This window comes from Rhipicephalus sanguineus, chromosome 2, assembly GCF_013339695.2.
Source record: "Rhipicephalus sanguineus isolate Rsan-2018 chromosome 2, BIME_Rsan_1.4, whole genome shotgun sequence".
In the NCBI taxonomy this organism is placed as follows: domain Eukaryota; kingdom Metazoa; phylum Arthropoda; class Arachnida; order Ixodida; family Ixodidae; genus Rhipicephalus; species Rhipicephalus sanguineus.
In genome coordinates this window covers 187,675,663-187,697,822 of record NC_051177.1, presented here as the reverse complement: position 1 = coordinate 187,697,822, position 22,160 = coordinate 187,675,663, and the positions used below count along the sequence as shown (strand labels likewise).

General features: G+C 46.2%; 1 protein-coding gene across 1 annotated transcript in view; it reads left to right on the top strand.

Annotated features, from left to right (window-relative positions):
• LOC125757418 (uncharacterized) overlaps window positions 1-22,160 on the top strand; it is a 251,141-nt gene that overhangs the window by 106,912 nt on the left and 122,069 nt on the right. The gene's annotated exons all lie outside the window — the stretch shown is intronic.

The window sequence follows — 22,160 nt, the reverse complement described above, 5'->3', positions numbered from 1 at the left end:
CCATCGTTTCCTTAGTTCACCCGCACCATGTACAATGTTCTTCTTCGTTACTGAATCTCGCTTTATAACTACGCGTTCTAAGGCAGCCCGACCTTGCTTCAAACAGTAAAGCGCTTCCCCTTGAATTATCATAAAACATTTCCCTCCTTATTTCGTTTTTTCCTTTTCGGTAGTTACTCAGAGCCGGCTTCTTTTCCATCGCTGTCATCCAATAAGTCCTCTCCGCCTCTCTGACCTTCCGCTTAATGCTCCTTGTTGCCATATCGCCCGCACTGCCAGCCGTATATTTACTGGTGAGCCTCCTAGTTCTTTTTCTCCACTGCGTGTCAACGCTTTTTCTATACAAATACCTGAAAACCTTCTCTGCCCATCTACTCTCCTTCATTTTCCTCAGCCTCTCTTCGAATCTCATTTTGCTCTGCGCTTCCCTCACTTCAAAGCCTGTCCATCCCATATCACCCTTTACCGCCTCATTTGTCGTCTTCCCGTGAGCGCCCAACGCGAGGCGGCCCACCGTCCTTTGATTTACATCCATTCCTGATTGCACCTCTGACTTCATGCACACCACTGAGTTCCCAAATGTAAGCCCCGTAACCATCACACCCTTCCACAGCCCTCGAAGCACCGCGTACCTATTGTATCCCCATAAAGCTCTGTGCTTCATAATTGCAGCATTCCTCTTTCCCTTTGCTACCGATGCTTTCTCTTGTACCTCCATATATCTATCCCCCTCATTTACCCATACTCCGAGGTACTTGTACTCGCTTACCCTCGGTATTTTTTGGCCCTGTATTAAGACCGTATGGTCTCCGTGATCATTGAATACCATCAATCCACATTTTGTTGCACTAAATCCTAGTCCTAGAGCCTCACACTCCCTTCCGCATATATCTGCCAGTCGCTGTATATCATCTTGACTGTCCGCAAATAAGACAATATCATCAGCATAAAATAGACCTGGAAGTTTCTGCTCAACCATCGCTCCGACCTGTTTGTGTGACAAATTAAATCCAATGTTGCTACCTTCTAGCGCTTTTTCCATCCTCGCCATGTACAGCATGAATAACAGCGGGGACAAAGGGCATCCCTGTCTCAGCCCCTTGCTAATTTCAACGCTGTCCTTGCTACTTATTCCTTCCCATTCTATACAAACTGTATTTTCTCGGTATATTTCCCTCAAAAGCTGTACACAGTCATCACCTATGCCCACTTCCTTCAATATATCCCACAAAATTTCCTGATTAACGTTGTCATACGCCCCGGTGATATCTAGATAAGCTACGTAGAAGGGCCTCTTTTCTATTCTAGATATTTCTATACACTGGGTAAGAACAAACAGATTATCGTCTAACCGCCTGTCGATTCGAAATCCATTCTGAAGTTCTACCAAAATATCATTTTGTTCTACCCACGCTTCTATTTTTAATTTTACTGCCTGCATCGCCAACCTGTATAGCACCGATGTAATTGTTAGCGGTCTATACGAGCGAATGTTATCCCTTTCTCCCTTGCCTTTATAGATTAAGTTCATTCTACTTTTTCGCCAACTCTCTGGTATTTCCCTCTCCTGTAAGCACTTTTCTACGGCTTTCAGCAGTGCTTCTTTAGTGTTATGTCCGAATTCGTTAATGAGGCTGACGGGAACCCCATCTAAGCCCGGAGTAGTGCGCTTAGGAATTTTTCCTTCGGCCTTCTTCCAATTGAAATTCTCTAGTACTACATCTTCGTCGGTTGCACCCCTTTGCGTACTTTTACTCACCGGGGGAATCCCCTGGGGGACCTTTTTAAACGAATCGGCTGTTATCTTTCGGATGTAACCTAGCGCTTCATATCCTTCCAATTTATTTCCTCCTTCATCTACCATATGTTGTTGCATTGTGACAGACTTCCTACCCAGCGCTTTTAGGTGGCTCCAAAATATCCTAGGCGCGGCCTTCTTCTTTTCGCGAATCTCTGTCATCCAGCGTTCACCCTTTTCGAAAAAGGGCGCCCCTAGCGCCGTGCACGCAAACTACAGTCTGCCGCCATTGTGAGGGCACCGCAGCAGACGACGCAGGCGTCGGCAACGTGCCAGTGCGTGACATTTCAGCACCGCCGAATCGTGAACTGTCATCAGCGTTTTTCGTAGAGACGGCGTGCTGCAATGGTGCAGACGTGCTGCGTTCTCATGTGCCACCATCGAGGATATCGCGAAGAGAACAGCGATAAGGTACGCGATAAAACTTGAACAACAAACGCACGTGCTCTCTCTCCGTACGTGATGTCAAACGGACGTGCGGAAGGGCGCCGTTTTGTAAACGCGCTACAGACACGGACGTGCTTATTTCACAGCGCCATGTGCAGCCTTGCTTTTACGAATGAATAGTCTTCTCCCGAGTGCCTGCATGCGGTGAATTGCGATAGATTGTTTGTGCAGAAATACTGCGAGGGTTCGTAAGGCCAGACAGAAAAATAAAAATAAAGTTGCATACCGTTCATTTAGTGGCGACAGTACTCGCATATTGTGAGCCACGTGTCAACATTTTTTAGTACAGAGAAACAGGGACGTAGGCAGGAATTTTTTTAGGGGGGGGGCAGGGGGGCACAACCTTGATCTGAAGTGGGGCCGGGCAGGCAGATGTGGTCGAGTGTCATTTTGTGCTCTGTGTGCCATGGCAAAAAATTTCGGGGGGGGGGGGAGGGCACGGGCCCGGTGTGCACCCCTCCCCCTGGCTACGTGCGTGGTGTGGCTTGCGGCAGACAGGATTTTCAACGGTTGCGCTCTCATAGTTCCGCTACAGTGACGTCCTTCCTTTCCTTCGGTGAGAAGTTTGTAGCTTCGGCGAGCCTTTTTTTTTTCCGGTCCCGGCGCACACGCGAGTTGGCTGTGGTCACGGTCCCGCAACCGCGGCAGTCGAGCCAAACTGCTCGTCCAACCCGTTGAAGGGTGCAAAATGTTGCTCATTGTGCAGCGGAAGCACCTCAGAAAGACCAACGGAGAGTACTAAGAGCTCGTTCAAGCACGCAAACAGTGAGATTTCAGCGGATGACACGGAAACTAGCCGCCAACACAAACATCACAGCACTCACGCATTTGACGGCTCGCTTTCCATGCCCTCACGATGGCGCTGGCTATCCCACGCTCCTTTGCGAAGCGAAACTGACGAAAAGCCCACCGTCAGGTGGCGTATTTATGAAAAGGGTCTATAACTGCTCGGGTTTGACGACGTCCCAAAAGCACGATATGATTTTGAGAGACGCCGTAGTGTGGGGGCTCCGGAAATTTCGACCACTTGGGGCTCTTTACGTGCGCCAAAATCTAAGTATACGGCTGTGCTTTGCACCTTGCCCCCGTCTAAATGAGTAAAGCTCTCATTTGGGCTAGTTGGTGCACAGGTGAACACATAGCGTAGGGTTGCGCGAAAGAACAAGGACGAAGGTAAGTGGACAGGACGGGCGCAAAACTTGAGATACCCTTCAACTGTGATTGAGATACCCTTCAACTGAGGATACCCTTCAACTGTGATTTTAAGCTCTTGTGAACGGCTGCTGCAGAGCAAGAAGGGCAGTAGTAAACGTAACGAGAATGTGACTGAAAGTAGACGAGTGCACGTAATGCCCTACATACATCGCGTGTCGCATAATATGAAAAAGGTAGCCAACCGTTATGGGGTAAAAACGGTTTTTTCGGCTCCGTGCAAGTTGGCAAAAGTTTGTTCCATGATGCACAAAGGTTTGCGCGTGCCGTGTAGTAAGCGGCATGTTGATCCGGCTGTAGAGTGCGTAACAGGTGTGGTATACAAAATCCCCCTGTCCTGTGGCCAGTGCTACATTGGACAGACGGGACGCTGCTTCAATGAGAGGGCGCGAGAGCACAATCTAGCTGTGCGCTCCCATACCGGAGGCCATCTCGATTTGCACTGTAGGAGATGTGGTTGTTCGCCGAAACTAAAGGAGACCCGAATACTATACAAGTCTAATGACAAGATGGAAAGAGAATTAATAGAGGCCTTCTTCATTGCGCGAAGCGACAATTGCGTTAGCATGCCTTCACTGACATTGCTCCCGAAGGAGCAGCAATTTTTAGATGGTTTTACGTAATGAGACGTTCATTTGTGTTTTATTTTCTTGTTTGCTACTTCATCGCATGTCACTGAGCATACTGTACCCGCATATCACTATCACCACATGTTTGCAGGTTGGCGTTTGCGCGGTGGACCTTAGATAAGGTTTCAAATTTTGTTGCTCTTAGTTTTCCGCTTTTATTGGTTCTTATATTTGTTCGGTTTTTTAGGCACGTGTCACGCAGATGTTGATTCAAACTTTTTAACGGCTTTGGCCTTCCGTTTATTCAGTTGAAGTTTTGCGCCCGTCCTGTCCACTTACCTTCGTCCTTGTTCTTTCGCGCAACCCTACGCTATGTGTTCGTCTAAATGAGGCTCTCGACTCAAGCCGCAAATTGTTTTTGCAATACAGTACATTGTCAATCTGTTTACGCGAGGTGATTCGGTTGCAGCATGCATTTCACGGGCCTTTTTCTCAACATTTACATCCGTAGCGCACATGATGTTGATGTTTACTTCCAGCCTTATCATAAATGTGAGCGAGCAGCAAATTCAGCGCGAATGTTAAAGCGCAACAGGCCTGGTCTCGGGTAGGTACATCCCACGGAAGTCCAAAAATTAACTGCTATCCAGTGATCACTAATTTTGTTTTTTTTTTTCGTGCTCGAATCAATATTCTCAGCCAAGAAAATCGTATTAAAATTTACGAATAATCAGGCAATACACTCTTGAGCATTTTTTCGCGATCAATACAATAGGCACTGCAAACAAATGTAGCATTGAAAACCAAAGCTCAAGGGGCTCGACCACTCACCACAAAAATATAGATTTATTTCATGTCAGTCAATAAGAAATAAAGAAAAGGCATGCTCACAAAGGGTGTATTACAAATACAAAACAAGTTCGATATCCTGTCTATTGAGTTTTACATTGCTCCATGAGGCATTACCTACTCGCTCAAAATGCTGTTCATTTGCACTGCAATGATATTTCACATTATACTCATCATAGTTGCCACTGCTTTCGAGTATAATGATGGTGTTTGGCGCAGCTTCTCCAGCATGGTGCAACATGGTACACCATCCTTTTCCTCACCCACCATTCCCTCGCTGCTTTCCACCATTCGCGCCATAGTGGGCGCTGTCTCCTACCCCTACCCAGTATTTTGCTGCTACTCTCCACCATCGTCCACCATCCTTTCCACCTTACCCAGCTAACGTACACCATGCCACCCACCACTGTCCACTATGACACCATGATTTGAAGCATACTCAGCATTATTTCCACTATATCCACCACCTTTTCCAGTATCCACCATGGTAGTTTTTCCGATAGGGCATTATTTCTGGCTTTCCTGTCGTAGATACAGGTCGGGCACATCTTTGTTTGAAATTGTATGAATTTATGTAAAAACTTGTTGCGCCTACATTTACGATTTTGGAGGCCTAAAACGGTGTTTTGCCTGCCTATTATTGGCGCTTAAAACGCACTTTTTTTAGTGCCTAAACATCCGGCCTCTAATGGTGACTTCTAATCTGAGATAACCCCCAGTTGAATGTCATGCGCAGCCTTGAGTAGGGGTGCTTACACTGCACCCATTCCTAGATACAAACGGTTCACTTCGTGTCAGGGACCCTCTACAGCATGTCGGCGGCCTGCTGAATACAAAATAATGAATCCTGCTTTCCTGCAGCTCGATAGCTTCACGGATCTCTTAATTACCACAATTTCGCATGCCTCTTGCATGAGAAAGAAAACTTCAAAATTTGAAACAGTGAACGAGGTTGTGTGTCCAGTTTTCGCCAGCAGCCCATCGAGCTTCGTGCTGTGGCATAAAGTGAGGAAAGAAGTAACATTAACTGCAGCGTCATTACAAGAAGTGTTTCAGACGCGACGGAACAACGACTAAGGTCGTCTACTCTGTGATGTTTCCGTGTGCCACCACAAAACCATTCACTTAGCGTGAACCACAGGCGTAGCTGAAACAGCTTTTTGTTGGCATTAAGGCAGGTCACCACCTTCAAGAAAAGATTTTACAGTTGTAGTTCTAAAGCTATATTTATTGTTTTCGCTTGTAGGGCTCAGGTAAATTTCAACTTTAAAATGATGAATTGCTAAATATGTGAAATGTAAAATTTATAAAAATAAATATGTGCCGAAATAGGCATGTTGCGCCAACAGTCATAACTACGAAATGGTCGGTGCCATTCATACACGACATGGCAGGTACGTATGATACAAATCCTGCGCATCTAGCCCCCCCCCCCCCCCCGATCAACACATATCTAACCTAAGGTGCGTTATCATAAAAACAGTGCTAAAGTTGATATTTGGCAGGTTTGTTTTGCACACAAATGGCCATAATACAAAGAGTTACCGCTCGATTTCAATCATTCTGCTTGAATGCACCGTTCTGCCTATCAAAAATAGCACGCAGAATGTTATGCGAAAATATTGATTAGAAGGAAAGCTATCATTGTTCGCGTAACTGTAGGATGCAAAAAAAAAACATGTTTTGAGAAAAATGGTTTTAAAGATTTGAACCGAATATCCATGTAGCAAAGAAGCCTTCAATATTTCAGAAATTCACCAGGCTCATCGCTTGGAACCTCGTTTCAAGCGGCGCAATCTCTTTTTGAGCGAACTGAAGCACATTTTTCTTCCTAGCTCGTTTTGTATCTGCAACTGACTCTCATCCACGTGCTCCACAGTGGGTCCACGCTTGGTACATTGGTTCCCTAACTTCAGTTGACGCTTCTTTTTCGTCCTATAGTACGTCATAGTTCATGGGGTACTATAAGTTTCTCCTTGAAAGGCCAGAACTAAGTCCAAGAGCTCGAAATGTCGCGCGAAAAAGGAGAGACATCCGAGTGAAAATGCGCACAAATTAAACAACAGAGTGCCGAAGCCCTGTATGGGAAATTTTTAAATAAATCGAACACATCATACCCCACAAGCTTTACAACGTACTTAGACAACTTAGCATCACGTAATATGTGCACGAAGAGGCATTCATGACTAATGTGCAGGTTTTCTAGAATCATAAACCTTCAGTTTCGGTTTCGGATGCGTCTAGGAGGGGTTCCAAAATTGGCCATATTTTCCGAACGGCTCAAGATAACTACACAGTTCCTTTAGCTAAATAGTTTTGAATAGACAGGCAGCTTGAAGATGTTAAATAAAAAAGGTTTTTTTTTGTGAACTGTGTTTTTGAAGATGGTGACCTACCTGAAAAGTTTTCGCTGCCCCCTACAAGGTTTTCCATCAGCCACATACTACGAGATTGTCAAGTTCATTGGCCGCTTCCCTCGCCTTCTTTCATTTCTTAGTTTTACCCTCAATCAAAAACAGCTTTACAGAGGACAATGCGGCACACAAAACTAATAGTAAGGTGTCTGCTGTGCGTGAGGGATGTAAAAAGGAAGGTGGTTCCAGTCCTTGGACGTGCATGAATTCTCCTACAAAGCAGCACGAAAACACGAAAACTCGGGCAACACCTTCTGTCATCTCAAAGCGTAGCATAATTAGTGTAGGGCAGGATGGTAGGGTAGATACATTCAAACTGTTAAAGATACCTAGAAGCCTTCTCTTCGTAGCAAGCCCGCCCAAAAAACAAGAGGTCATTGCATTTTATTTTCCACACGAAGATCCAGTAAGCAGCAGTCTACTTGCGTTTATCAATAAGGATATCCTGAGGACACAACTTCTTGTATTGGGCATCAAATGCAAGCATGCGAATAGTTAAAAGTGAATACAATGAATAAATTTCCAGAAAAGTGCGCGACTAGCTTGCAGTCGTAAGGTCATGGTACTGCACAAATCTTGCTGATAGATTTATGGGCAGTTAATCTTCCGCGTTGCACATGAGTGCCGTCCGTCACACACTTTTAATTTCAGAAAAGGCGGTGTTGTAATTGTTGAGGACGAATTGTCGCTGCATCTTTTCTTAAAGCTCAGGGGCCGAATTCACAAAGCTTTCTCTTGCCTACGCAATTTCTTAGCCAAAAATTCTCGTATCTCGAGGGAGTACGATAGCAATGGTACGAATTTAACTTACTCGCCACTTTTGAGGGCAAGGAGGCAACGCGAAAGCCGATGAAACGACAAGGAAAGAAAGAAGTGCGCGCAGGTGATAGCAATTCAGCACGCGAAGCGTCTAGCATCGAAGGTATACGATGATAGCAAATTTATTTTCGCTGCATCACAGCTTCCAGTTCCGGGCGTCTGCTACAGTGCTTCCGCGTTGCCGCGTTGCAGCAGACGTCCTGGGGTCTAGCGTGAAGCCAAGTGCTCGTGTTTCATCGATGACCATAGCTAACAAAAAAAGATAGTTGATCCTCCGTCATAAGAATCGCAATAACACGAAAGTAACGCGTGCCCTCACAGAATACCTGAATGTTTACTGTACATTGATATAAGAGAGTTTGCACAATGTATATTGACGTCTGGCAGCTATAGCACCGTTTAACGTGGATGCACCCACTTTGATGATTGGTGGTACATCCCCATCCCGACGACTAACGTCCATGTTAAATGACTACACAAAACCTTGTGGTAGCTGTAGTATTTAATGGTGAAAGCGTAATCAGAGAACGAGGTGTGATAGCCAGAAGAGCGTCGCATATTCGACGCAGATTGGTCGCCAACCCGCGGCATGTTAAAATGTGCTTGAACACCACGGCCGGACTAGAAGGAAACGCAAAGCGCGTCGTGCCGCCCCCCGGCCGCGATTTTAGGGGCGAAGCTCCTCATAGCGGCACCCGTTCGTCCCTTGTAGCGTAGTATGTAACCAGTCTTACGCTTTGACCTGCAAGGTGGTGCCGGTGGGAGATTTTTCCTGTGCGTTGTTGAACAATAAAAAATTCGCAGCGTTAGCTAAAAGCCGACTTCTTCTGTCTCTCATTCCCATTAGCAGCCATTCTTTACCTCCAAGGTAGTGCCTGGTGAGATTTCTCCTGTGCGTGATTAAACAATAAAAATTTTGTTCAAAACGCCGTTGATTGATGAAATAAACCAACAAAAGACGCCAGATGTTTTGTAAAAGCAAAACGAAAGAACGCCAGATGTTTCTAAAGCAAAACGAAAAGACGCCAGCTGCTTAACGAAAGACGCCAGATGTTTTCTAAGCAATGGTTTTCTAAACAATGAAAATTCACAGCGTACATGTAAAATTAAAGTGCGCTGCAAGTCGTCATAACTCATCGAACCTTTAGTATAAACGCGCCCGATCTCACGTCGGTGATGATGTACTGGGCAGAATTCACGGAAGATTCACGGTTTACCGATGAACCTCCGCAGCTTCGCTCACTCATCATCATTCACTCCGTGGATATGCTGTGATTTTTTTTTCTCGGGGCGAGCGCATGAGCGGGGATCGTGGTGTAACAGCCAGGTGAGGCAGGCGCGCGTCGCAGAGCTATTTTTGGTTCGGATTAGCGTGATGCTATGAGCGAGGCCGACGCTTTTACGACGCTTGGGGTAAGGTCGCCACCTCGCGGTGTGTTAAGGCATTGACAAAACTGAACTTATAGTGAAAACGCGCCGAATGGGACAGACGTATAACGCGTTGCAGGTGCTAATGGCGGGGGCCACAGTAATGACGAATTACTTTATTTTACCGCTCCCAGAGGGCAACACCACCCCGCCGACCGGGAGCATGGTAGATATAAAAGGCGCGTTTGTAAAGCCACTAGAGTCTGTGACCGTGGCGCCGTGGATAGCGTGCCCGGCATCTCTTGTTGCGGACCGAGTGGTCGTGGGTTCGATGCCCGTTGACGGAACCTTCCTTTCTTTACCATCTGATCGTGTAAACTTTTTCGCCGTCATTTCCGTGACGGAAATACGTCACTGAAGTCATGGTGGACCCCGGCATAAAACACTTTCGTGTTAAAATCTAGTTGCTCGATGGCGTTAATAATCCGTGCGCTATCTCGTCAAGCGCAGGCAAACAACGCTCCAGATGCACCGCATCTATAAACTGCGCATACATTGAAACATTGAAGGTTTGAAGATGTGACCGAAACGCCTCCCCCTGTTTACCACAACCAGTTTAGCTACATTTTCATGAAGCTGCGCTGCCACTCAACTAATTAAGCATCTTCGAGCACGGTATGGTGGTTGCCATTATAGGGTGTTTCATAGCTATACGTAAAATGTTGCATTTCATACAAAGATTTCAGTCGAAGACATAGGAGCGGCTTTTGAGCCTACGGGGAACTGTACAGAAATATAAAGCAGTAATAGGAAAGGTGTCATGAGCGTAATGCCCCAGGTTCAACTCACCGCAGCATCGTATACGCTTTGATATGTGAACACCATATGTGACACGTATACACATATGTGACACATATGTGACACGTATACACCGCTACTCACCGCAGCAATCGTATACGCTTAGATATGTGAACGCGTAAAACGAGGAAGTTTCGTCGGGAGGTTTCTACGTGCTAATGGCTTTTCAGAAAACACGGCGCAGTCACTTCGTCCTTGCGGAGTTTGCGTGAGCAAACATAAAAGTGGCGTTCAGTAGTCTCGGCCTGAAGTGACATGAGTACACGTGCGCTTAGATTCACAGGGCGCGCGTGCTGCGCGTTCGCACGATTAACATAAAGAAAAGAAAAAGAGACGGCGACTAACGTCTATGGGACCGAAAGCCATACAAAAGCGAGCGAAAGTGTGATTGTTCTTGTATATGAGAATAGAAGTAAATTGAGTAGTGATTTGTTTAGTGAAAGTTTATTTAAATGACGACAATCGAAACAAATTGAATACGTTTCACGTTTCTTTTGTTCTTTATTTGTTTTTATTTATATGGAAAACCGCATAGCACGGCCGGATGTTATTTGTTGCGGGCACTCTTTCTTTGATAGGGTGACCTTTCCGCTCTCTTCTTTCACTCCCCTTTATACCCAAAAAACGCTGCGCCGTGCTTCCTCGCGGATCACAAAAATAAGAGTATCTTATTATTTTTTTTTTCGCTCTAACCTCTACTATCCCAAGAGCGCCTAGTCCCGAAACCAAGTTATAAACCCTGGGCATTACTTTTCACGGCTCTGGCTATTGGAGCGGCGGTCAGACATCACGGTGTTTTCAAGAACATCAAGAGACACGTGGCGGCCAAACTGCTTGCGGCCAAGACGATTGCCTTTGTCGGGACACGTTGCCGTGTTGTTGGGTGGGATTCATTACACGCAGCAGCGCAAAACGACAGGGACGGAGAGAAAAGACACAAACAGAGTGATGTGTTTGTGTCTTCTCTCTCGGTCTCTCTCGTGTTGCGCAGCTCCGTGTACTGCCTCTGTGAATGGTAATAAAGAACTCCAGCAGGCTATCGAGTTCTGAGGAGTGGGCAAAAGAGTAGGCCTGGGAAAAGATTACGGCAAATTCATTTGGGTCATAAAGGGCTACTCTTCCCTTAGTAAGACCATGAACATTTTAAACCCGAGTTTATTCTTTACCAACAGCAGTTACAGTATAGATGACAGGTGGACAGACAAAAATCCGCGTATTCAGCTTGACTAGTTTTGTGCCCTTAATAGTAATTGGCAACACGTATGACAATACGTAGAAATGAAAACATCCGTAAACAGGGGGTGGGTGTTCGAGCCGACGTTTCGACAAGTGGACTTGTCTTCTTCAAGGCTGGAACTGATTTCCTTAGCTATCGTGTGTATATGTTTCGTGCCCTCTCCACCAGAAAGGAGAAGGGGTGGGGGAGGGGGGCGAGAGGCCACCGTGACGACTGGGTGAGTCATAAGGAACGCGGAATAAAAAAGGAACAAATAGCGGGGTGCGGGAGACGGGAGGGTATTGTCAGTGGAAGCACGTGTCAGTGGAAACACGTGAACAATTTTGAAGACTAGAAAACACAAAGCATTTGCGGATTAAGCGTGTTTTGTTGCTCAAAACCATTTTTCTAACAAAAGTACACTCTGAAAAAACAATGAACTTGATTAGGAGAAATGATTGTGAGCAACAAACGCACTCATAATCGACAAATGCATGTTAATGGGCTCTTATTTCTTCCACAAACACTCACCATCATTATTATTGCTGTCAATGCCATGCCGGACGGATATGCTGTGTCCTTCTCAGAACACCAAAGGTGCACTGTATGATTTGCCTTGCATGGGTGGGGGCTGCACTGCACTGCTGCTCAGCTGGGCCAGCCACGGACAGGAGGGTGAGCACCCATGGCTTAGGCATAGCGCTACCATGATTAGAGTGAACAGCCTACACGCAAGCATATTAGTCCTCAGAACCGTCCAGCTTCGCTGTTTCAAGCCTTGCGCGGCTTAGTGCAAGCTTTGCCAAATGTTTTTTTTATTAGCAGAACTCCTGCTTGTATCTGCCTCATTGATGTACTGTTGGACTGTATTGTGTTTACCCATCTGTTGTTTCAATAGGGGTAATAGTTTGTGCCAGTGATTCTATATCATCGAGCTTCTTCATATTCTGAATCAGCGTCATCACTACGTTTAGTTATTAATTTTTCCCTCCCTCCTCTGGTCACGTGGCCTGCGTGACGCCTACTACTACTAATACTACTACTACGAGGACGAAGGCACAGGGTAGATCAAGAGAGGTTAGCTATAAAAATGAGTGAACGAATTGAAATAGCCACTTTGCAAAGGAAAGTGGACTGCAGCCACCCGCCCTCAGACGGTTACCCCCACCATCATCTGCAACCATTCCTCCTCGCCTGCAAGGTCCGACGCGCGGGCGAGTAGTGACCCCGACCGGGATGACTCTGATCTCGTCTTTGACAAAGATGCGTCGATGTATATCCAACCGGGGCCACACGACCACGTTCCACCCAGCGACAGGCTTATTTCGACCAGCTCGAGTGTGCAGAGTATGACTATGACGTCACACCTGCTTCAACATCATTAAACTGGATACGAACCTGTCACCTACCGACCAGAGAACGCTGCGGTTCTTGACCGCTCGCTCACTGGTCGGGTGATATCTTAGCAGTTTCAGCACAATATATGCGTGCTGCTTGTTCACGGAAGAAAACAGTCTAAAAAGATTGGGTGAAACCGGTCTCCAGATAAGGAATTGTATGGACCCTTGTCACCGAAGCAATAGGCAGCACAAGGTACCAAAAGGCATGACAACAATTACGAGTTAAAGTTTGAAAATTAAGAAGGAATATTTTTTATGCATAACGCATGCTGAATACTCAACATTCTTTATGTTTTATTGTCATATTTCCCGTATTTTTTCTAATGTGCTGTAATGTTTTTACTGTCTGTTTATTTAGTTGTCTTGTTCCGCAGTTAGCACCAAGTAGCTGCGGAACTTACACTTTGAATCAATAGCTGGATTTATTAATAACATTATTATTCCTATGTATCGTATGCGTTACAGAACGACGTCGCCCTGAGATAGCGTAGATAATAATATTAATAGACAAAGTATTTTACGTTTAAGTAAATACTATCAGGGAGCTATCAATTTATCATCCTAGCAGCCGCAATATTTTTATCCTCCTAGGAGTAAGGTTTCCTCAAAAATAAAACAAAGGGCTACTAATACGTAAAGATACCGCGCGGACGGGTAACCCAAACGCTTGTTCTCGGATTTCAACTCCAGCCAGAGACTCAAATAATCACGCAGCAGAAAAATGTGTTCGATCGTTCATTCGTTTATTCAATAATTCTCGTCTGCAAAACGGGGCTAAAAGGCAAAGTATGGCCGAAACCGCTAGAACAACGTGCGCGAGTTGTCTGTGAGCGACCGCAAGCCCGCTAACAGAAAGACAAAGCAGGGAAGAAAATGTAACAAACCAAAAGCACACGTAACAAAAAAACTGCTAAAAATCCTACCAAAACAATAAAGAACGGTACAAATTCAGCATGCATTACGCTAAAGCTCTTCTAGTTACTTCACATATTCGAATTAGTAACTTATTGTTTTGGGTTTAGCAGGGAATAGAGGTTTTGAGCTTACCCCTATATATATTAACCTTACCGCTTTACCGCAATACCCGATTACACTTAACGTGCTACTGGAAAGCATGTTTCAGCAAAGTTTTAGCTCCCCATACGTAAACGTTTACGTATGTACGTAAACGTATACGTTACCGCTTGCGCAAAACGAAAGGATGATAACCGCTTCATTGAAACTATTTTTTATTCAGATAAGATTCAGTCACCGCTGCGGCGAAGTCGTAATAGAAGTTTGAAGAATGCACGGCATTCCTTTATACGCAGAGGGGTATACGGAACACCGGGTGACCGGGTCACCGAGCGATTGTGCCGACATCTTGTGACACTTCTTGCAAGCAGAATTATAGACACGTTGCTTGCGCTTTGGGTTTTCGAGGGAAAAAAATAGATTAAAAAGTGAACTCAATCGAAATTATGCCGCTGTCGCAAATTTACGCCACCAGAGAAGTAGAATGCACTAGGTTACTGCAATAACAATTTTGTGCTTGCCTGGTTCACCTCGGAGCCACAAGATGGCACCACCTACTTAGCGTCTCATGTTTACGGCAGCGATAACCCGGCTCAGACGAGGTAGTCGTAAATGGCGCTTGCACTTCGACTTACCTAGACTATTTTATAGAAGACGTTAGCCAGACTCTGGGGCAGGAGTCTGCGCGAAGGTGATCTCGTGATTATCCACGAACGACGTAAATTGGCAAGATAACACCATAAACGTTCAACGGCGAGTAGTTCATGTTCCGTGAAAGCAAGTCTACGTTCCGTAAAGGCGCGCTAAGCGCAGATTCTATCTGGTGCCCCGATAATCCGGTAAGATGAAATGTGTACGGACCCACTAAAGCCTTGTACTGACAAGCCTCTGTCTTTCTTGCATTAACTACGGACTGGACACAGCAAGGCCAATACACACATACTTTTAATGTAATGCTACGTTCTTACTGGCTGTAAGGAGTCTACACCATTCAGCACTTCCATAAAGGTGTGGGCTAGTCGTTAAAACATTCCTGCCTTCCGGGCAAGAGCAGTACGCATATATTGCTCCAAAGCTGCTAACCTATCACCCGATCAGTGAGCGAGCGGCTAAGAACTGCAACGTTCTCTGGTCGGTAGGTGGCAGGTTCGAATCCAGCTGATGGATGTTGTACGGGGCTGACGTCATAGTCTTCCTCTGCACATGCGAGCTGGTCGAAATAAGCCTGTCGCTGGGTGGACTGCGGTCGTGTGGCCCTGGTTGGGTATAGATCGACCCATCCTTGTCAGAGACGGGATGAGAGTCGTACCGGTCGGGGTCACGACCCGCCCGCGCGGCCGGACCTTGCAGGCGAGGAGGAAAGGCCGCAGAGGACGGTGGGGATGACCGTCTGAGGGCGTGTGGCTGCAGTCCACTTTGTTTTGCTATGTGGCTGTTTCAGCATAATGTTCCGCAGGGGCAGTTGGTGCATAGCTTAACGAAATAATTGTGGCGCCACTGAGAAGGAGAAAGAAAAACGAGAGAAGACCTGACTGGCGCCCTATCCTGTTTTCTATCCTGTTCTTCCTTGTTCTCAGCTGTGACACAAATATTTTGGATTTTTCCACTCAGGCACTAAGTTTTATAGCGACATTGTAGACCTGATAGGTTCAATTCAATTCAATTATGTTGTTTTCGACATCACAGGAGATGTTACAAAAGTCACAACAGTGATGCTGTGGAGCTCATCTTTGTGAAATGGTTGTATGGAGATGAAATATGGAGTATGGAAGTATAGGGTATGTAATGGGGATGGTTGTATATTCATCAAAGACTGGACGAGAGCAACCCCGGTCGCGTTCAAGACACGCATGTGCTGCATGTCCTTTCATGCCAGAAGCAAAGACTGCATAACTGTCTCAGGGTGGCATGGCTACAGCCCGCAGTCTCAACAATTTCCCTATAAGTCGCTGTTAACATTCATTCATTCATTCATCCATTCACCCGTGGCTCTCAGGCATAGCGAGAGTCACCTTCAGAGATGAACAAGCGTGTATTCAGGTCACATAAGATTTGTAGAAATAACCGTGACACTATGCAGTTGCGCTGAGAACATGTACGGCAGAAATACAACGTGCCATAACAATGAAAAAAGATAAGCTACGGCAGGTAAAATGTGCATTTACTGCTCCTGTGTGGACTGATGCTCGAACTAGAGGTCTTTCTCCCTGCATGTTACGAACAGCCAGGCGATTTTCACCCGCTTGCTATTTCCATGCAGAGCACTTGATACACTGAGCGAGTCAAAAGCACAAGAGCTCAATAAGCAATAAAAGTATTTGCGTTATTTCAAAAGGACAACTTTCCAGTGTCACATGTATGGAGTAAAATGCATAAGCTGCAGACTTTACACTTTCGACAATCTCAATTTCATCATAGTTTGCTTCTCCTTAAGTGTCCAATTAGCATCGCTGTGTGAAAATAATACAAGCATCCACTGTTAGTAACAATCTTTGGGTTGTGAACGTGTGTACATTAACCGGTGTTTACTGTACTATCTGTACTTAAAAAAAACTAACGTAGCAGCCAGCCATTAGGCAGTTTTCGGCCCTTGAAGCTCCCAGGCACAGCACAGTCCATCCAGATGAGGCTGCCATGCGTGCCTCCAGGCCACTTTCAGGTCGGCTGGATCATGACACCCCACCGTTGCGAAAGACTTGTACATTTAGGGAGCACAAGTCCTTCCTATTTCTGTACAGGTGCTCCAAGTCATAAGGCGGCTTCATTTTCCAGTGCTTGCAATCGATGGATCTCAGGACCTTGCGAAAGTCTGCGACCTGTGAAGAGGCCAAAAAGGATATATTCAAAAAACCATCCTTGAAAGCGCTCTTAATACATATTTGGCAGTGGCAAAAAAAACTATCACTTACTCAAAGCTATCAAATATGCCATTTCAATTTGAAACAAACTGAAGCCCCATGTAAGCTTTACATACTGTAAGATATATATGTCCTGGTAAAGTATAGTGCTGCCACAGCGGTAATCTTCTATACAAGTAATTTTGCATTATAAAGGGAATTCCTGAAAAAGTGCTACAGGGCTCTTGGAAGATAAATTCGCACCAAATATTTTTCTCTCAACCGTCAAGCGTGGTAAACAGACAGGCTCCTCTTAATAATCAGATAAAAGCCTGCTTAAGCCAAATCATAAAAACTGCTGGTGTACTTGCTCATATTGCAATATATGTATATCGGCCATATATACGCAAATACAAAGCGGTAGTAGTACTTTTTTCGTACTAGAATTTACATGGGGTGACATTACATCTGCTGGGACGAAAAACTTACAAACGTACGTTATAGCACTACACGAATAGCAGCAAAATCAGTTGCGAAAGTTCAACTCACCGATGGCACAACGATCAGCAGCCGTCAGCGTCATCGGGAATCGAGTGTGCTCTGCAGCCACAGGCTAAAGACGTCTGTGGACTGGAAGCTGCCGTTGACGTAGAAATGCAAGGCTAGCAAGACGTGTGCGTCCACTGGTGAAGCGTGGGAAATCGCCCTGGGCCGCTGTAGTCAAGGCTCCAGTGCCGTGCAAAACGACAGGACAGATGGACTCAAAAACCTGTAGTTAGCCGGTGCTGGTCTACAACTTCATACAAGGCAAGACACCAGTGACAAGTGTGTTCAGTCCAGAGCGAAGAGTGACGTCCACGTGCTTTCGCTGCCAGGTACAAGTCCAAGTTTTCACCGGAGAACAGTCAAGGCGTACTGCCAAAGCAGCCACATTTACAGCACAATGTCTCGGCGTGCGACTTCGGTTCGACACGTTATGACGTTCGGATTACGGATATCACAAGGAGAAGCAACGAGTTAAAAAAGAAAACGCCAAGCCCAGCGCAAAAAACTTAAAGCCCTCAAAAAGCGCCATCGCAACTTCGTAGGGCGCAAAACGGTTATCAACGCTTTTAATCTTCTGTCACACGGCCACAGCCTCTTCACAAGTCTTATAAATGTCAACACAGCACCACTGTTTACGATGCACATGGTTTCACGCCCGAACACTGCATTTGCTTGGACTGCTCAGAAGAGAATTAATGCGCACGGGCTAACCAATGGCGAAGCAAGAACCAAATATAGAGCATAGTTCATGCATTACCGTACGAGCACGGAATCACTCAAGTAACGTGCCAAAATGCTGTCAGTTCGAAATGCCGCACTGCACCCTACTGAGACACTGGAAAGCGAAGCAAACGAACTGTTACCGACACTCAAACACACATTGCAGGCTCCTCCAGTGTTAGTTACTGTCGGTACACAGGCGCCGATCCCCGCTTCATAAACACACCGAGGCACAGGCTTCGCTACGCTTCACCGCACACCAAAGGCACTGTCGTCGGTCTGCACACGGCTTGCGCGCACCGAAAAAGCAGCGGTATTCACAGCACATCCAGTCGAACGCTGAAGGAACTCAAGCGTTTGCGGAAATCGGCACCGACACATACAGTGTACGGCGCCATGTTGTTTTCGCTAACTGCGCAGCAGGGGCAAGCGCTAAGAGAGTTCATTTTGCGCGTTTTTTCACGGCGAGATAAAAATTTCCCTTGTGTGCGAGGGGGAAGATATGACGAACACGACAGGAGCGCGCGATGAAAGAAGTGCTTTGTCAACGTCATAAGATGACCTGATGTAGAGAGTACTGCTTCCCAACCAATCACAGGCTGCGCCTCTCGCCCAAGCCGTCGTCTGCTAGCGTTTGTCGTCTGCTACGATAGGAACCTACAGCGGGGCTTCCGCCTTGGCTACGCGATGATTTCCAGGCCAAGCTGACGTTTCTGAGCACAAAATACATATATGAGTGGGTGAAGCCACCTTTCAATGATATTCTCGTGCCAAGTTAAATGGCATTTAGTAATCAAAGGGAGATGAATTCGGCAAAGGCTTGTTTATACTCGGGAATTGTGTGCATTCGCACATATTTTCGACGGCATTTCAACTTACTGGAGCCATGTCTTTCTGACTACTTACCATATAAACGCGTTCCGTTTCGGTTTCCGAACAGTGAAGGTCAAAAGCTCGATTTGTTTGTGATTTCAGGCATAATCATGAACATCTATATTATGCTGTGATTTGCATTGTACGAGCCCGCTCTGGATCGGCCCAAAGTGCATTGCAACAGGTGCATTTCGGAGATCGTGCCTATTGGGCAGTTAAAGCCAATCCAACTAGACAAGTTGTGGAATCACACAATAGGCTTTAATAACAGCTAACTGAAACGCTCCGCTCAATATTATTTCCAATAGCCTGCAGCTGATGTGCTCCTCTGAACCTCTTTGGTGGTAATTTCGACCAATGCTGCGTACATCACCATAAGTTGGACGTCTCATTGGAGGAATTAGGATACAACACAACAACATAACAAAAATGTTGACCAGATACCACACCCCTTTCGACTTCATCGACCACTCATGTAGAGCTTTGGTTTTAATCCAATCACGAGCCTTTGCATGCATAATTTTTCGCCATTGACACCAAATAGGCTTCTGTAATTACTGCGACTCCCAGCTTATTGGACGACTGCGAGTGCCAATACTGTCCATAGCGTACAAGCCAGACAACACACGAACCTCAGAGCGCCGAAATAAATTGAAACGTACCAGCAATCGTCAAGCAGCCTTACATGGCCGTGAATTAGCTCAAAATCAGCCACGGCATCCAGATACCTGCCGCATTTGCATGTTCTAAACAGCCATATTGTTCGTAAGAGTGGTCCGGACCACTCTTGGGATTTTCTCGTAGCCACGCTGTTTCTGCGCCATTTTTTTGCTTCGTACAATCCACTTACGAGCCTTTTTCAGTGACGTGACCAAATATAGCAACTGCATCACCATCGCTGGCAGGTTCCTGGACAGTCCCAGCGCGCTTTACCGCTGCGGCCGATCTGATAACGATGTCCTCTTACGATGTTTTTTTCGCTTCGTGAATCGACTTACGCGACAGTTTGCTCGTAAGTGAGCTTTGTGAATTCGGCCCCAGATGCGTAGTCGAAATTTTCTGAGGACGCGCAGTGTTTCGTGTTATATCTGCATATATTTGTCCAATGGACACTGTTCGACATTTTGTCCAGTGTTTTTATGAGAGCGATAGCTATATGCCTCCTGGTACGAACCGAGAGAAGACCTCTGTGCATGCGTTTGACCCTCAACCTCATCCAAGCTCAATGACAACGAAAGATCTTCAGCGACCTATAGTGCGACGCGTTCTCGAAAACGAACAGCGGCTCAAGGTGAATCTTTCGTGTCGCCACCACCCGATGCGATGGCTGCATCCTAGTTCACTGCGTTCGCGCCGAGAGCGCCAATGCGCCGGGCAGCATCTTTTTTTTTGTCTTGTAGTGCTGCACGTTAGCTCGCTTGTTGCGGCGTGTAGGCGAATCTTGTACCTTCCCGTCATCCTTGCCTAAAAGAATACATGCTATAAAGTCAAGTCTCAGCAAACCAATGCTCCCGTGCTTTCCCAAAGCAAGCAAAGACGAACTATCATTCGACAAACTTTATTTAGCCACGTTCAGCCGCACCAATTTTTTGTCTGGAGTATACGTGAGCTGCGCCCACCCTTCAGGGTCCTGACAAAAGGAGCGCGAGAGCATACGTGTTATTACATGGTATCGTGCTTCTGACCGAACTTATGGTCCATGAGTACACGAACGTTCATGTACAAGCGGTTGCGAAGAGAAATCTCAACGACTGACGCCCAACCCATTCACTCTCAGCAGAGAGTCGCCTTATTGCTGCGTAGCCTTTATTTCTGACTTTCAAATCAATGTTGCTTTGTGATATATATGCGAAGATAGCTCTGATATCTTCACAAATGTCTCATACAGCCATCTATTTAGAGCACTGACATGTATCTATAGCCGTCAATTCAGAGCATTTGACGATTTGCCTCTTCGAAGATGGAACACTTGGAAAGGAGGTGGTAAATCAATGAACGGGCGTAAATCAGTCATTCGCACTATTTGCCTTTGACATTGCAGGGCTTATCCTGTAGACCTATTCGTTGCCTTTGGATACACAGCCTATAGTGATTACGGGAAGAAGGACTGTCGCATGGTACCACCAGTTCTTCATTCTACAAAACTACTGGAACCTCGTCTCTTGAATGACGCATACATGTTCGTTTGGTAAGTTAGTCAACCTGTTCCTTTCGCGAGTACTACAGTGGCCTCCGCGATTACCTCCGGCAGCGCAGCGTCGCGCTGCCAGAGCTAATCGCGAAGGCCGCGGTAGTACTTACGTGACCATAATGCAGCACTGGGCCAGCGTTTTGCAGCTGTGTTATGCTGGACTCTGTGCCAGTCTTATCATGCACCACTCAAGGCCACCTAATCTCGCTGATAACGTCGACGAACAGCTGCATTTGGCCTTGACCAAGCACGGAAAGCATGAAAAGGCATTAGCATCGGAAGAGACATCTCTACAAAGTACCGGTCCCACCAAAAAAATAGGAAAGTATGAAGATGTTGCTATGACTTTCTGCATTGATAAAATAGATCCGGCATGCGGCACGCTAACAGCCACGTAAACACAGCAGACAATGCAGCCAAGGGAGGCATAAACAAGCGCGGTTGGTTTTCTTATTTACCGATAACAAGAAGGGGCAAGGAACTGCAGCGGCAATCAGCTTGCCACCTGTAAGGTGCCAGTCCACAACTTTCGCATTTGTAGGTGTGCGCCGCTCTACCAATTCAGGAAATGCTGCAGCTGCTTTTATGAGCACATCTATTTGCAGTCAGGCTCTTTACCTCTAGCGGATGGATTTCCACGGGAGGGGCGTGATTAGGGCTGGCTCCCAAGCCTATATACACGAAATTCACAGAAAAATAGACAAAGATTTCAGGCGGCGCCACAGGCTGGGCACGATCACGACGCGTACGTGGCGGCGCTTACATCGTGTTAGTGTAGGGGTTCTTCTGCTGTATAGCATGGAGCATTCCGAGAAACCGCAAAAGGCTGACGCCGAGATTTCGCAGCGAGTTCACACCGGACAAAAATGGTAAAGAAGTGAGAGGCGCCCGGAGAAGCAACCCAAATGCGACGGCCAAAGCAAGAGTATCCAAAAGTGGAGGATGCGTGTAAAGACCAGGAGTCCGAGCAATAACTTCATTGTCTGCTGTCACTCACGCCGCAGAAACGAGCTTACTGGTGTCTGCAGT